This window comes from Pollicipes pollicipes, unplaced genomic scaffold (assembly GCF_011947565.3).
Source record: "Pollicipes pollicipes isolate AB1234 unplaced genomic scaffold, Ppol_2.1 Scaffold_6177;HRSCAF=7324_pilon_pilon_pilon, whole genome shotgun sequence".
NCBI lineage: Eukaryota > Metazoa > Arthropoda > Thecostraca > Pollicipedomorpha > Pollicipedidae > Pollicipes > Pollicipes pollicipes.
Genome location: NW_023596825.1, coordinates 1 through 4933, shown reverse-complemented (window position 1 = coordinate 4933; position 4933 = coordinate 1). Strand labels below are relative to the sequence as shown.

Genomic DNA, 4933 nt, shown 5'->3' with positions numbered 1-4933 from the left:
CCTGGTAACTCAACCTTACCATCTTTACAATAGCAATAACGATGTTTTGGCAATCAATTCATTGCAATGTTACAGATTTATCGTTATTTTTTCATGTGACTGCATTTCCAGTTACAAATGCCGAAGAAAGTAACCAATGTGCATATCACAAGAAATCGATGTCAGGACCACAGCACTGCAGGCAAGGATGGGACGAGACAACACAGTATTGACGTGCTCAACAGTCGTTGGCAGGTTTCGGTACGAGATTCACTACACTATAGGACAGTTTTTACAGTATATAAGCAGCAGCAGCTTTGATATGAATAACCTGTCATAAAAGCTGGCGATTGCTACGTTGTGTATGTCAATCAGCCCACCAAAGCTTTTCCCACGACCAGTACCAATACAAGAATTCACAAAGAAGCTATTCTCTAATCCGCCATCCGCCGCAGCACTCGTGACGAGAATGGCCGGCAGACGTCAGTTTTCGTGCCTTTCGAGATATTCTTTAGGTCCGGCTGCCAGATGCTTTCAGGTAATGCTGTCATCACAAAGCAATTCCGTGACGCCATCAAGCCATGACGTAATAGGGCGCATTTTTACAAACTTTGGAATTTTGGTGCTCACGACCGTTTTTTAACCTTGAAAGCCTACCAACAGTTACAAGTAAGTTTTTCCCACCATATCTGACGCTTTCCTCAATATATTCAAATGTGAAACATTCCCTATCGGCGTTAAAGGGAATGCAAATGTTGATAGACATTTGGAGGTATTTAAATCTATGAAGATATTGACATATTTGTAGATATCTGAGGATATTGGAACAGGCATCAGCTATCATGCAATAAGCTCACTTGTAGGTATTGGTATAGCTAAGCGGAAAAGACTTCCGTAGACAACACATTTTCTCCGCTAAGTAAATATCCTCCTCGATACGCCATTGTTTGATTACTTCGTTGTGCCTTCCACAGCATGGACTGTGGGCTATTTGACGGCCGTTATACTTGGAAATCCTGTTCACAAACGTCATATATGAATGGCTCGGCCATCATATTGTTATTGGCCTTGATTGCCGTACGGTTTGTGGAATGGCAGGATTTAACCCACGTTATTATGACGTCGTGAATGCCAAAGTGGCCTTCAAACATTCTCCGAAATAGTCTTCCCTTGTTTGCGGGGGATTAGCGAAGGAAACAGGGTGGTTTTCGGTACGGAACTTAATCCCGTAATTTCCGATAATTTTGTGGTGCCAACTCAGTGGACTTGGAATAATTTTTCATTTTTGGCGGGCGAGCTGAACCGATACTCCTGAAATTCAGTGTTTCGAACACAGCGACGAAATGCCAGCGATATGGCAGCTTTTCTGCCAAGAAGTTCCCGACCCGAATATCCACATACCGTCGTGTCCGACTCAGGCCTTCCTTGCAACTGGTTGGGGCCGCAAGCTGGGGTTCGTGCACACAATTGAGTCATACCACGTTCTTGGAAAGTCTTGGAAGAGAAGCTGCGACATATGTAACAAAATCGTAGGGTGATGGGTGTCGCTACCTGCTTCATGGTCTCACTTAAAGGGAGTGTTCCACATGTTTATAGGGTTTCAAGTGAAATATCCACCTGGAAACCTCTCAATGCTGCCAATTTTCTCTCAATTTCAAATTTTCCTCTAGCTCTTGAGCTACACGCGAGCAAAAACGGACGCTCATGTTACTTGGGGGATTGGTAGCGGAAGTATCCCATGCCTGCTGAATGATATGGTTCGAGAACCGGTATAATCCGTGGGTGCCTTAAAACGTGCCCCGGGTGAGGATCGAACTCACGGCCTTCAGATTATGAGACTGACGCGCTGCCTACTGCGCTACCGAGGCGTGGGCCCGACGGAAGGGGTGATTAAACGAACGCCGCACCCCTCCACAATTAAGGGGTGATCAGGTTCTTATTGTAAGGGGGATGGCGATGTAAGGGTGCAAGGTCTCCCCAAAGTTTCGTAGACAGACAGCTTATGCTCAGCACGCACCCGCGTGTTCAGCTTAACACGACGAGTGCGCGTATGTGTTTGTATGTGGGAAAGGAGGGAATCAATTTGACCACTTCTTAAGATATCACAAACTAAGAGAGCTAGAGACCGTACATGAAATCATTTGTTTACGTTTTTAAATCTCTGGGTCGTGACAGTCGGCCCAAACAATGTCAAAGTAGAATTGGAGTTCAAAGTCCGAGACCTTGTCACCAGGCCAGTTTCAGGCTGGATACTTCTTTTAAACTCAAGGTCCTCGGGATTATACCAGGACAGTAACTATTTGACCTTTAAAAGATCAAAATAACCAAGTCTTGGGATTATCGTGATCTTTCAGTTTAGGTCGGTTTTGAGAACTACGATAGTTGGCGCATTGCTTAAGCAAAATGCTGATGGAAGTAATTTTAGGTACGTGACCTCCCTTGGTCTTAAAAGAATCAACATGACAAGCTTATTGACGTATTTGTGATCAAGTAGCTCAAAATTAGCGCCAAATTCTGTCCTATCAAATAATTTTTCCAATACAAAACTTGTTTGGTTTCGGCCTGACCTTTATACCTCATGTAAGGTCACGGGAATAGGTTGTAATCCTTATGAAATTGCATTAATATTTGGTAATCCATTCCAAACTTGCATGACATCGTTTAACACTCCGTTGTTGCATCAGGTCGAAAGATTTCTTCAGAAGAGCCTTTCCTGACAACCATGTAGCCCATACTTTGATATGATTGAGCCCAGCGAACTTAAGAGCTATACCATTTATTTACACCAAAAGAGCGGCTCTTCAGTTTATAAGACGCTTCAAAGTAATGTGCCACTGCGCAGCACCGTCCGGAAGTTTTTTTTCGAAACACCCTCCGGGGTCACACAAACACTCATTCGCGCGCATGTTACCCACTGTGTCAGGCAGGACGGACCAACTGTGCCCCTTCCCTCTCGAACAATTCTTTTTTTCTCTCTTTTTGCGGTCGCTTCTAAACAATTCTGCACAGCTCCCTGGAATTTGTGATTTCACTACGGAAATTTCGACATGTGATCATAACCTTTCACGAAAAACGCTAATCAGAGGAGAAACGCTCATCTACAGAAACGCTCACCACCAACTTTGGGAGGTAATTCTGCTGAAATTGCCGCCTTCCCGTTCATGTTCAGGACACATGTGTGGATATAGGAGTAAAGTATATAATAAAATATATTAGCCACGACATTTTGAAAGATGTAGTTGCAGTGCAGAAAAGGGGAGGACGGTAATCAATAAAGATATCAAAGGCGGTATATACTCTGTCGTGTCAAGGTTACGTCAAGCCAGAAGCTAGACCAGGAGTGAGACGAGTGGGGACAGTGGATCCAACAATTGCCTCTTTCCATTTACTTATTATGAGGCCAGTTGTGTCTTTAGCAAGCACACATTTCAAGCAGGAACATTATTTGTTGCTCGCGGGCACTGCCAGTTCCAAAGTTGAAATGCAGGAATTGTGAACACTTCTGTCATGTGTAGGTGATCTTTTGCCCTTTCTTCACCCTTGTTAATGTGTTGGTACGCCGGTGCCAAGGTACGTACCAGAGGTACCGTTTTCTGAAAGGTTTTATCGAAGGTGAAATCCAACGTCCAATGGCAGACCAGCTGTCCTTCAAAAACGTGTCGAAAAATTCAGGTTCAGGAAAAATTCCCATTTTTCTCTCAAAGATAAATTAAGTACTGCCTATAATTAATGACGCCAGTCATTTCTTGTATCGCTACATTCCTTCACTCACACCGGATGAAAATAAATAAAAAGATGATGTGCAGGTAATGTGCATCGCAGACTTTCGCGAGAGCATTCACAATTTACAACGCCCATCGATGTCCGCTAATGTTGACTATCACTTAGCTTGACGACTGCAGATAAGCCGGGTAGTGGGTGGTAGGCCGTCGTAAATAGGTAAATCAAGAGTATGCCATGCAACTTGAAAACGGTTTTGTAAGGTAGCAGAGCAATTTGTCTAGCATACCAGGTAAGACAATACTAATAGCCTTGTTCCTCGTAGAATAACCAGGATAATAGGGAGGTAGATGGATTCTCCTGCGGGATTTTTCTTAGAGTCCTTATTCAAAGTTCATCTATGTATCTATCTATCCATCCGTATCTCCAATTGCCTGGATATTTTACGAGGCATAAGGCTTTATGTACTGTCTTATCTCTATTCATATTGTTCCTCGCAAATACACTTCAAAAGTTATTTAACCAGGATAACAACTAATTCAGTTGACCTTGAGTGAAACATAAAGGTTAGGTCACAACCAAACAAGTTTTGCACGGAAAAGCTTTCTTTATAGGACAGTTTGTAGTGCTCATTTGAGCTCCTTCATCACAAGGACGTCAAAAGGTTTCTCGTGTTCACTTCTCGAAGACCAGGGGAGGTCACTTATTATAATGACCTCGATCATTCATTTGCTCAGGCAAGACACCACGAAGCGTACCCTTAATCAAACATTACTTGGCTTATACCGATGATCTCAAAGACTTTTGGTTATTTTGACCTTTTGAGTGGCAAGAGAATGTTTTTGGCCAATATGGCCTAGTGACCTCTTGCTTAGAAGAAGCATCCAGCCTCAAGCTGGTTGTATGCAGAAATCCTGGAGGACTTTGTACACCAATCTCAGCTTTGACTACGTTTCATCCATTTTGAAACCGTCTGTCGCGACCTAAAGATCTAAAAATTTTAACAGAGTATTTCATATACCGGCCTAATGAAACTGAATTTTTTTTCCCCTGTACCCTGTTCCCTGTCCCGTCCCTGTCTCTCTCCTCTCTCGCTCGTCCATCCTCTCTCCTCTCTCTCTCTCTCTCTCCTGCGTCTCTCTCCCGTCTCTCTCTCTCTCTCTCTCTCTCTCTCCTCTCCTCTCTCTCTCCTCGCTCTCTCTCTCTCTCTCTCTCTCTCTCTCTCTCTCTCTCT

At 43.6% G+C, this 4933-nt stretch overlaps 1 non-coding gene across 1 annotated transcript; it reads right to left on the bottom strand.

Annotated features, from left to right (window-relative positions):
* Nucleotides 1–1774: 1774 nt before the first annotated feature.
* On the bottom strand, nucleotides 1775–1847 carry TRNAM-CAU (transfer RNA methionine (anticodon CAU)). The gene has a single exon. It is a non-coding gene; the product is annotated as a tRNA-Met (tRNA).
* Between the last annotated feature and the right edge of the window lie 3086 nt (nucleotides 1848–4933).